The following is a 12,524-nucleotide window of genomic DNA, read 5'->3' on the forward strand; positions in this document are numbered from 1 at the left end:
TATGGTTTTATCACATACAATTTCCAGCTCTTGTAAGGTAATCTTAGTTTGCCTGTTATTTCACTGATATTTATAAATCTAAAACCACAGGAGTAAAATAGTTGAAGTTGAAAGGTGAGTTTGAAGTTGGAGAAAACAGTTACAGTGGTATCTGGCAATAAAAGTACCCTCCTCTCTCTCCCTCTCTCAAAATTGTGTTGATTTGTGTTAGGCCTCTTTCTATTTACAAGCTTCCAAATTATGTAATGCATGCATTTTAAAATAATGTAGAGATTTGTACTTCAATCTATATGACTTGTCCTTGAAACCTGGCTGGATCAGCAAGAAAATGAAGAAAGGACAGGCAGACAAACAGACTGACAGTCAGTCAGTCAGTCAGACCGACAGACAGACAGACAGACACACACACAAGAGCTGGGGTCAGGGGGTCAGGCGGCAGATATGCACTCTGAGAACGGGGCACTACACAACATCTCAGAACCTAAGTACATTTATTAGGTACAGCATGGAGGTAGGGTGTGTTAGTTAGTCTCAGTAGATCTCTGTAAGTGAGCAATCTCAAGCTGGAACCATCTGGGAGGAAGAATCTGCTGTTCCTTATTTTTGCACACACTGCCAACATTTGCACTTGGACCAGAGGAACACTTTGACATCCCTCTGAGCCTCACCAGTATGGGAGAGGCTATGCTGCTTCATTGGTTTGAGGCATGGTGTCTTGATATGGCCATGTCCAGATCAGACAATGTATATTCCCTCAGGACTTCATCCTCCAATTACACATTCACTAACAGGTTTGTCACCTTCCCATAGATTTGGCTATAGAACTGTTTGGACCAAGATTAAAACATGTTGAAGATGATTCAATGCAGCTGGAGTGATTGGCACGAATTCATTTTACAGCGTCATGATGAAACATATGGTCTAAAAAGTTGTTTATTATTTGTAGCAGGCACTGACCTACATTGACTTTCTGAAAGTTCTTGTTTTATTCTCACCTTCCAAACCTCTTAACATTCTTGTGTGTGTGTGTGTGTGTGTGTGTGTGTGTGTGTGTGTGTGTGTGTGTGTGTGTGTGTGTGTGTGTGTGTGTTCAGCTAACTTAGAAATAAATAGGCAAAGGGAACTAAAGCATAGTTCAGTTTTGTGAACTGGACACATTACAAAGCCACTATACCATTCCACATACTCACTACCCAAGAAGCATATAATGATACTCTTCATTCATTTTACTATTAGGACAATGATTTTGGATTTTTGTCTGTTTTAAATGTGTTGCTTTATCCACTGTACTGGAGTGGAGCAAATAACACAGATGTACAGTTGGCTATTCTAATCTCTATCCTCTTGATGATTTTTGAAGATGTATTTTTTCCCAAAGGTGTAGTTTTCTTCTGATGTATTAGGAGACAAAGATTTCCCATAGGTTCATTCACTTCTTATCCATTGAGGAAAAAAAAAAACACATCACATTACTTTCTTATATAGATGCAACTCTCCATTGAACAGTAATGCATCCATTCATTTACATGAAGAACATGTACTGGACTTTGACATAAATATTAAGAAGTATTTTTATTTCTCATGGAGATGAGAAAGAGTCTCAAACCTACAACATCCTAGCATCCTGCTGAAGAGTGAGATGTGGAAACTGAGAGTATAAAAATGCCAAATGACACACACACCACATTGCCCACCAGAGTCCACTCCAGTCAGACAATCATCAAGAAACCTGCTTCAGAAGATATTCACCCAATTAAGCAGTCAGAGACTGAGTTGTAGGGGATAGGGATTAAAACCACTTATAATATGAAATAATCTACATAGCAAATACAATATCAATAACTATATTCTAATTATCTGAGATTTCTGTCCTTGTTTTATTTAGATATTTTTTCTCTCAATGATTGACAATTTTGCCTAATTTCCCATGCCTTATTATTTTTATTCTTTTATTTGTCTATAAATAAATACTACAATAAAGTAAAGAATACTACAGAACATATATTACATTTTTATAAAGCAGTTGCTTTATTATACCTATGTATCCCTTTCTGTTTATCAAACTCATGCCATAGGTATGAAGATTGTATGAGGAATTCCAATAGTTATAGTGTATTAGTTATGTATTTTACAAATGAAAAGGAGACTGTATTTGCTGAAGTCAAGGATGTGAGCTTGAGGGAACATTTTTCTCTGTTGTATCCAGAGAATAATCTGGAGGCTGTTGATATGATCATCCTCCTTTGAGTAAGAAAGGGGAGGGCCAGCTTTTTGCTACAACTGAAAAATTAATTAAATTTTCCTCCCCACTGAATTGTTGTCAAAATAAAATCACAAACAAGTTCAGAAAGCTACAAATTTTCCAGGAAGATAGCAAGTACATTGCTATTTAGAGGGCATGGGAGTTCTCAATTCCAGATGCACATTAGATACTGAGGAATCTTTGTAAAATGTTGATGTTCGTTCTGCCACAGAGCATGACACTGTCTAGTCCTTCAGAAAGCTTGATTGTGATGTATAGTATGTAGTAGGCTTTAAATAACCCCAGTAATAATTTGTTGTTCTTCCCCAACCTTTGTTAGTTTCTTTGATTTTTAAATAGACTCAAAGATATTTGAGTAATCATTTCTGGAGCTAACTTAACTTCATTCATTTTTTTTTAAATTTTTTTTCTTTGTGTAGCCTTGGCTGTCCTGGAACTAGCTCTGTAAACCAGGTTGGCCTTGAACTCATGGAAATCTGCCTGCCTCTGACTCCTGAGTGCTAGGATTAAAGGCTTGCACCACCACCACCTGGCTAGAACTTTATTCTGGTCTTTGTGAAATAAGTATCAGACACTTCGTATATTCCATAGACATGGTCACACAAAAATGCTGATTTCATCCACCAGGCAAACACAAGGATACATTGGTACTTCTTTGTACATAGAGATAGACTCACAGCAGTAACATACAGAGAGTCATACTGACATAGAAATTCTGAAAGATGACAAAGATCCATGCATAGACCCAGGAATAGACAATGTTAAAGGTGTACACACAAAACTGCATGTTTGAATCTTTAACTGGTTCTGCTATGAAGAATGTTGTAGCAGCTTCATAGTTTGGCTGTCTGTATGATTGTATGTCAGGTTAGGATCAGGTGTCTTTCTCCTAACTCTGGCATTTGTTAGAGATGGTTAAATAGAACTGTCACTTCCAAAGGGAAAGGAGTGACATTATTTTAGGAAGAACAATTCTAAAAATGTAATCTTGCCTCTTGGAATAAAAAGTGAAAATGTCATTTGATTTTGAGTTCTAGTTAGGATAACCCATTTGTGTTTCTTGGCTTGTGATCATAACACTCCTGTCTGCTGTGTCTTCACATTACCTCTTGGTTCTCTCTTAGTCTTGTCTTGTCTGACTTCCTGCCACCTGTCTACTTTATAAGGAAACACACTCTTGGATTTCTGGCTCATTGAATAATCTGCATATCATCTCAAATATCCTTACAATATCTATAAATATTATTATTTTATTTTATTATTTTTATATTATTATTTTAAATAGTATTTTTCTTGGTAAGTTAACATTCACATACACTTGGATTTAAAGATTTTTTGGAATTCACCATTCAACCATTATAACTTATATCTGATATCTGTCTCAGGCATAGAACCTGAAAGGCTATGCCCTTGACTTATATTAAACACTGTCTGCATAGACTAAGGTAGAGATTGACATGATCCCACCAAAGAGCCTCCTAGCCTAGGAGGAAGTCTAGTCTATGAATTAATATTTGGATTCTAAGCTTAGGGAATGTTTCTCCAATATGATCACTCAGTGGTCTCTACCGGAGCCAGTTCAAAACTAAATAGACTCTTGACTCTAAGGGCAAATGCTTAGCAACAAAAATTAAAATAAAATAAAATAAACAGCAGCAACGACAAAAAATCCCCAAAACTGTGTGGTTAAGGTGCCTGGAGAAATTGCAGATTTGGGTACCAGAAACATGGGCCATTTCTGTGGACATGAGTTTAGATGAATGACAAATACTAAGCAGGTAGACAGACCATGTGGTCTTTGTAGGTGGAGTTTCTCTGTGTCCCAGAAGCCACTCCCAAATAATCAGACTGAGTCTTATTATTAATTACAAATGCTCAATTGATAGCTCAGGCTTGTTACTAGCTAACTATTAAATTTTAAATTAACTCATATTTCTTATCTGCCCTATGCCACATGACGGTACCTTCTTTTAACATGGAACATTGATCTTTTTTCTGTCTGTATCTGCTCTCAACTCCCAAGACTCTGCCTTTCTTCTTCCCAGCTTTCCTCTCACCTGTCTGGCTATGGGCTCATCAGCTCTTTATTAACCAATAAGAGTAATACATATTCATATTATACAAAAAAATTATTCCACAGCAGTCTTGTATCGCATGGAATCCTCTGTAAAATAGCTCAATATTTGTCTTCAGGGTGAGATGTATGAATTCCCCTAGCAACTAATAATCAATAAAGATGTACTGTTCATTTTCATGCATTTATTTCTGTGTATGTTCAGAGGTAATAAGTGAATAAGTGTCCCCATATATTCAACCTACCAGAAGTCAATGACATAAAAAAATAGTCTGTCTAGTTCCCAGATTAAGGACAAAAGAAGTATCTACCAAATAGATGTATTTTATTTAACTCACATAATTAAAAAAAAAATTTTCACTAGTTGTCAACATTTCAGAATCAGGAGGTTTTGCATAAAAATCTACGTTCCTATCAGAAAAAAGAAGGAAAAAATATATCAGGTTAGCAGATCTGCCACAGCTTGTTTTCATCCACTACCATTCATATTTGGAGAGTGTGTGTGTGTGTGTGTGTGTGTGTGTGTGTGTGTGTGTGTGTGTGAATATGTGTGCATGTGTGTATATACTTTTCATCTCAACAGTTTGCATGTCTCCATACAGAGTTAATTAAAACTTTCTTCTTCTATTTGAATACCTGTCTGGTTGCTGAAGGTGCCTAACTTTACAATATTTTTGTGATGAACATAACCTATCATGAGTTCATTAAGAAGCAGTTTAGATGTCCACGAGGAAGCAGTAAAAGAAAGGTTCAGTCATTAGGTAGGTTTCATGAAGACAGTAGGGAGCAAGTTTTCTCATACAGCATAAAGAATTAAACAGGAAAGGACAGAGGAACTTGAGTACTGTTGTGACAAGAGGAAGAACAAAAGGAGGCTGTGGAATTAAATTCTGTTTGGTGCCAAAATCAAAAGGAAGAAGTCAAAGGACCGTATCTTTACAACATGAGGATATGACTTACAAGGTTCATGGAGATAAGTACAAAAAACATAGGCCAGTGAGTTAGCTGTTAAAGACACATGCCACCAAGCCTGATGAGGCTGGTTAGATCCTTTGCATCTGCATGGTGGAAAGAGAAAACTGACTCCTGAAACTTGTCCTCTGAACCTCTCATGAGCAGTGTTAAAGTTTGAGGAATCCCCATACAAATTAAATAAACATAAAATAAGTTTCAAAAATTAGAAAAGACAAGCAACTTAAAGACTAATATGTGAAAATCCGTAGTATATATCAAAGCAAAGGAAATGCAAATGATTAAGAAACATAAATATGTGTATCTGTATTGAATACACAAAGATAAAAGATCAAAAATTCATTCTTATAATATACAAATAAACAAACATAGAGATCTTAAAATCCTTTTTCCAAGGCCTTATTAAAGATAATGGAAAAATTGGAGTTTTCATATCCCACTGGAGAATGCACAAGTAGTTCATAGGTCTTTGAAAACAGTACATACCTAATGAATTTGAATATTTGTATATACATTTTGAACTCAGAAACTTTACGAAATAAATGTTTTTTAGTTCTTTGAGAATTTCACCCAATATACTTTGGTCATATTCACCTCCAGCTACTCCTGTTAATTCCTTCCAGATCCATCCTTACCTCCCTATCCCCTGAATTCCATCCTTTCTTTTACTTTCAGTTTACTGACACATCAATTCCTATTTGTGATACACACACACACACACACACACACACACACACACACACACACACACGCATCTGGAGGTGAGGTAGACTCATCTAGAGATTCGGTAGGGTCATCTAGAGGTGGGGTCATTTATTGGACTTGTTCAACCTACCAGAAGCCAATGGCTAATGTCCTTTAAAAAATGGACTTTCCAGTTCCCAGAATCTATTGCCCATAGTTCCTCAGATAAGGGCAGGAATTCATGAACCTCTTTCCATTCCATGCTGGAATGTTGACTGCTTGATCTTGTGCAGGCCACTACAGGTGCTGTGAGATAGTGTGTACAATGGTCATATCATGGCCAGAAGTCACTGATTTGCTGTTTGTCCCTAGCAACTGTTTTTGTAGTCTTTCTTTTCTTTCTTTCCCATTTATCCTTGAGCCTCAAGGACACGGCATTCTACAGATGTCCCATTTGTGGCAAAGCACTCTGCATTCACTTATTCTCTGTACTTGGGCCAGGTGTGAGTTTCTGCATTAACTGCTATCCATTGCACAAAAAAACTCTGAAAAGGTCTGAGGGCTATAGTAATATGAAGATAAAAGGATACAGTATAGAGGGCAGTTTGATACTATGCTTATTTAGCAAACTAATATGAGCTGTTTCTATCCTTGGGTCCTGAGCTCTTCAATCATGAGTTCTCAGCCACATTTGCAGTCCCCAGCATGTGTTTCCTCCTGTGTATTGGACCTTAAATGTAATCAGAAAGTGGTTCTTGAATTGTTATGCTAGTTATTATTGAGGTCCATGGGGTTTGTAGCTGAGTAAGATTGTTGATGACTCCTCCTCCTCCCCTCTGCTTTCCAGTACTAGGAAAGCTAGCCAGCTGGGAGAAAGCTTCATGGTTAGTACCAACTTGATTTCCCCATGTGTGCAGTATATTCTACAATAGGGTCTTACCATCAAGTTCTGGTAAGCAATGGCGAGGAGTGCAAATACCCTGCATTGTTTTGGAGTATTTTCCAGAGCACTCTGATCAACAACTGTAGGAGAAGTACTGCATACCAAAAACTGAAATGTTTATTTGCCTGTGTCGCTTTCTAGCATGAGCCTGATAACATGCATAGGATAATACCAATTAAACCATTATATACATGAAACTCATAAAAGTATGAGGTTTCTGTGTGACTTTTCCAAATATTCTTAGACTTCTTTATCCTTCCTGTGACCCTCTTGTGCTCTATCCTCCCAATTAAACTTGCATTTCAGATTCTTCATTTAGATTGTTATACAATCCTCTCTCCCTTACCATTTTCTTCCCTCTCCCTATCATTGTGTCTTCATGGTTTCCTGGATCTCACAGGTACTCCAAATTAAACACACAGGTCTAAAGATCCAGTGCTAAAAGTCATATGTGAGTAAAGATATATAACGTTTGTTTATCTGGGTCCAGATTAACTTCACTCAGCAAAATGTTTTTCAGCTCCATTTACATATATGCTAATTTCATAATTACATTTTTCTTTATAGATGAATAAATTTCCATTGTACTTAGACATCTCATTTCATTATCTATTCATCACTTGATGGGTACCTATGCTGCTTTCATATTCTAACTATTGTGAACAGAATCTATGGACATGGATGGATGTGAGTCTCTGTAGTAGAAAATAGTGCCTTCTGTGTATAACACTAGGCGTTAAGGGTACATTTGCATCATGTGGTTAATCTATTTTAAATTTTTTAGAAGTTATCAACTAATTTCCATACTTCCTGTACCAGTTAACACTCAACAGTGCAAGAGGGGTGCCAGTTCCCACAATCTCACTATAATTGTTGTCTTTTATTTTATTATTGTATGGTTGAAAGTAAAATACAATCCTCTCTCCCTTACCATTTTCTTCCCTCTCCCTCCTCCTCTATCTTCCTATCCTTCTCATGCCCCAATTCCTCAAATTTATGGTCTATTTTTCTTGTCACTATTAAATATAATATAAATAATAAATATATTATTTATTATAATATATATAACTAATAAATACATCTGAATACAAATGCATGAATATATTAATAGAATTTACTCATTCTGCTTAGTGTTACTTGTATATACATGACTGCAGGGCTGACCAACTCCTATGTGATAAGTAATTTTAACCCTTCTGACTGGAGTAAGATGAAATACCAGAGTCATTTTAATTTGAATTTACCTGAAGATTAAGAATGGTTAATAGGGCTGGAGAGATGGCTCAGAGGTTAAGAGCACTGCTTGCTCTTCCAAAGGTCCTGAGTTCAATTCCCAGCAACCACATGGTGGCTCACAGCCATCTATAATGAGATCTGGTGCCCTCTTCTGGCTTGCAGGGATATGTGCAGACAGAACACTGCATACATAACAAATAAATCTTTAAAAAAAATGGTTAATAGTTTTTAATTATTTCTAGTTATTTATATTTTATCTTCTGAAAACTCTGTGTTCAATTTAGAAGCTCAATTGGGTTATTTATTTTTCTAAATTCTGGAGAGTTTCCTACAAATACACAATGAAACATAATCCATTTCCCTATTTTCTTCTCATACTTCCCCATATTCCCCCATATGTTCCTCTCCCAACTTCATTTATTCTTCCTTTCTCCAACAAAAAATAATGATTCTCCCTCATTCAGCCCTACCAACCATCATTAGCTACTTAGTAAGGAGTGGAGCCTGGGGAGTACCTCCCCCTTGTAGAATTTTGACTGGTTTGCCCTCAAGTTGGTCTTGTTCAGGTAACCACAACCTCTACAAATGTGTAAGTATGGCAGCCATGTCATTAGGGAAGGTAGCACTTCCCATCACTCCCCCTCAGTCCCTTTGTTTTTCAGTACCTTCACCACTGCCCTTTTCTTTCAGTCCTTGTCTGCTTTCTACGTCCTCCAGCTAAATGAGTCAACCTCCTAAAAGCATGCTCTGACACTTATTTTCTATTGCCTTCCATATAAACTTTGAATTCTACTGCTCTCGCCATCCTACTCCAGCTTCTCTTTATGTTCACTCTCCCACTTACTCTCCCAATGGATATTCATTGAGAACCTTTTCTGTAAGCACTGGCCAACTGGAACCAGAGATCAGAATGTGGTGATTATGGAAATGTTTAAGGGAAGATCCTTTCCTCCCTCTCACGCCCCTCACAAATAGATCTCTTTGTGGTGGTATTGTGTTCCCCAAAATATTGTGCACCCTAATAAACTTATTTGGGGTCAGAGAACAGAACAGACACTAGATACAGAGGCCAGAAAATGGTGGCACTCATGCCCTTAATCCTAGCATTCCAGAGGTAGAAATCTGTCTGGATCTCTGTGAGTTCAAGGCCATATTGGAAACAGTCAGGCATGGTGACTCACGCCTTTAATCCCAGGAAGTGATGGCAGAAAGCAGAAAGGTATATAAGGCATGAAAACCAGGAACTAGGCTGGTTAAGCATTCAGGCTTTCCAGAAGCAGTTCAGCTGAGATTCATTTGGATAAGGACTCAGGCTTCCAGTCTGAGGAAACACTATCAGCTGAGGAACTGGCGAGGTGGAGGTGAGGTAGCTGTGGCTGGTCCTGCTTCTCTGATCTTCCAGCACTCACTCCACTACCTCGCTCCAGGTTTGTTTTTATCAGTAAGAATTTTTAAGATTCATGCTACATCTCTTCTCTGAATAGTTCTGTTCTTCCTCATGACTCAGCTTTAGTCAGTGCTACGTCTCTTGTCATGCCTATGCTTTTACATATCTTTGTCTGTTTCACTTCATCCTTTTCAGTGAAGTTTCACCGGATCTCCGCAACCCATTCCTCACTTACCTGAAAATGCTGAAGTATTAGTACTTCAACATTCCTGTCTTGGTAAGGAATGCAATGATTTCAACAAACAAATATCTAGCTAGAATAAGAGTAGCAGACGTAAGCGTTTAATATATTGGCTTAAATAGACAAAACAGAACAGCCAACAGTAGGCCTGGCTTTAGGAAAAAAATATGTATAAAGCCACTAAAAACAAATTACTCATGGATCCATTATTTACCTCCTCTTCAGACCCCACCTCTCACCTTCAGACTCTTCTCCCACAATCATTTATTAATTTCTCACTCATTTCCTTTACTTGCAAACATTGAGTAATCATCAAAGCTTTTTTCAGTCTTGTAGACCTTCTGAACTGAAGAGACAGAATTTGACACTAACTCAAATGAGGGGAAAATGTACAGAGAAGGCCCTTTGCTGTAGCTTACTTTTTTAAAACTAGATTTATTTACTTACTTGTTTGTTTGTTTGTTTACATTTGAAACCAGAGAGGTGAAAGAATCAAGTAGATATTCAGGAGTTGTAGCACAAATCCTAATTGGAATTAATAATAAAAGCCCAGAATAAGATATAGGGGTAAATGCTGAAAGATCAGAGAGACAAAAGAGCAAGCCACAGCCACCACCTCTTACCTCACCAACTCCTCAGTCTGAAAGAGAGTGAGTTCCTGTCTCCTCCTGTCTTATATTCCTCTCTCTACCCAGCCATATCACTTCCTGTCTCCACCTCCATAGTGCTAGGATTAATGCCCTGAGATCCTGAGTGCTGGGATCAAAGGTGTGTGCCACCACTGCCTGGCTCTGTTTCTCTTTTAGACTGGATCAGTCTTGTGTAGCTCAAGGTGCCCTTGAACTCACAGAGATCCATCTGCCTCTGCCTCCCAACTGTTGGGATTAAAGGTGTGCCACCACTGCCTGGCCTGTATGGCTAACTAGTGGCTTAGCTCTGTACTTGGATCTCCAGGCAAGCTTTATTTGTTAGATCACAAACAAAAATATCACCACAAGGAGTCACATACCCTTCTGTTGGAAGTGAAAGAACTCTCTCAATGAACAAGGCAGTTATTTATCTGGGGTTTTGGGAAAGGAGAAAGGAGATAATATGGGCTAATGAAACACTGAGGATTTCCTGGCCTTTGACAAAGACTCATGGCATAGGATAGGAAGAGTCCACACCCAGATAAGGGCATTGTGGAGGTCTATGGTGTAGAGTTATGGCCTGTTCTCCCCTACAGTGCTGGCAGCATGTCTCAGAGACTGTGCCAAGTTCTGTGCACAGCACATTTATGTATCAGCTGCCACATTTCATATTACAAATTCATAAACCCATTTCCTTCATGGAGACTCAGTGTTTCTATCCTGTTTCTGTGGCAGGCTTGTCCTAGAAGTAAGTAATCGTGGATGGGTATTATTAATGCCACTCTAGAGATGTCTGCAGCGTGCAGTGTCATGCCTTTTTCTGAGGTGTATGTTAATTCTGGGGCAGTTTCTGATACTGTTATTTTCAGCTTTTCCCTGGGCTACATTTTATCAGTCCAAATGTCATTTACTTCTAAGTAAAAAGCTTGGGCTTCCCTGTGGATACCCAAGCCCAAGCCCTCTTTTGTATTTCGGGAGTCTAAATGATCAACTTCATTTTCTTGTTTCATCCACCTCTCATCATCCATTCTTAGCACTCAGAGGACACTGGCTGACTCAGTATTGCCTCAGCACTGTTCATGTACAATAGTTGTGAACTGCATCACTTGGTACCATTTTCATGTTATTCACACGTGGCATTGGATGTTTGAAATCTCAATATACACACTTACCTCAATCCTTCTTTGAACAATCATTGATTCTTCCATCAGATCCTGGATCTTCTTTTATAGTAAAGAATCTGTGAGTTAAACTAGTGGAAAAGTCATGGAGATGTGAATGATAAATCACTGACAGGGAGGTAACAAGAAAGCATGAGAACTATCTTGCCTTTTGTCAAACTAAAAAGTTATTCTTTTAACTTTGGAGGTTTTTTTATTTTTAAGAATCATTTGAAGAAAAACAAAAAAAGAGACACTTGAGTATATGCTACTACTACAATTAGTGTAGAAATTTAAGATAAAACTAGTGGCTTTTGCAAAAATATAATTTTTTCTGAGTTTTACATTTTGGTAATATGTGTGTGTCATATATAAGATGTTTTATATGTTTGTGTGTATGTGTAGGTACATGTTCATGTGTGTGGATATGGGTACATGCACACATGTTTGAAGGACAAGGTCAGGGGTTGGCCTTTGCCCTCTGCCTGTGTAAGACAGGGTCTTTCTCTTTCCCACTGAACTTGCATGTTAATGGCATGTGATCTGTGCATCTTCATGTCTCAGCCTTTCATCTTTCTATAGGAGTTCTGAGATTAGAGATACTAGTGTTATGAATTGCCTTTTATGTAGATTCTGGGGATTTACACTCAGGTCCTCACCTTTATGGCACAAACATTTTCATCTACTGAACCATCTCCTCAGTCCATCTGATAAGCTTTTCATGTTATATGGTAGTAATAAATACGTTATCAATTTATCTGTAATCACTTTTGACTGCTGGATTGGCATGTCTATTTTTTGGAATCTACTCTTTGAAAATGTTATTGAGGTAGAAAACAATATTAACTTTATTTTCACTTTTATTACTTTATTTTTTTAATCTTCCTCCACATCTTCCCCACCAACCTATTTGTGTGTCTGCTCCTTTTCAAAAC

Source organism: Peromyscus californicus, unplaced genomic scaffold (genome assembly GCF_007827085.1).
Source record: "Peromyscus californicus insignis strain IS unplaced genomic scaffold, ASM782708v3 Scaffold_4__1_contigs__length_199733344, whole genome shotgun sequence".
Taxonomy (NCBI): Eukaryota; Metazoa; Chordata; class Mammalia; order Rodentia; family Cricetidae; genus Peromyscus; species Peromyscus californicus.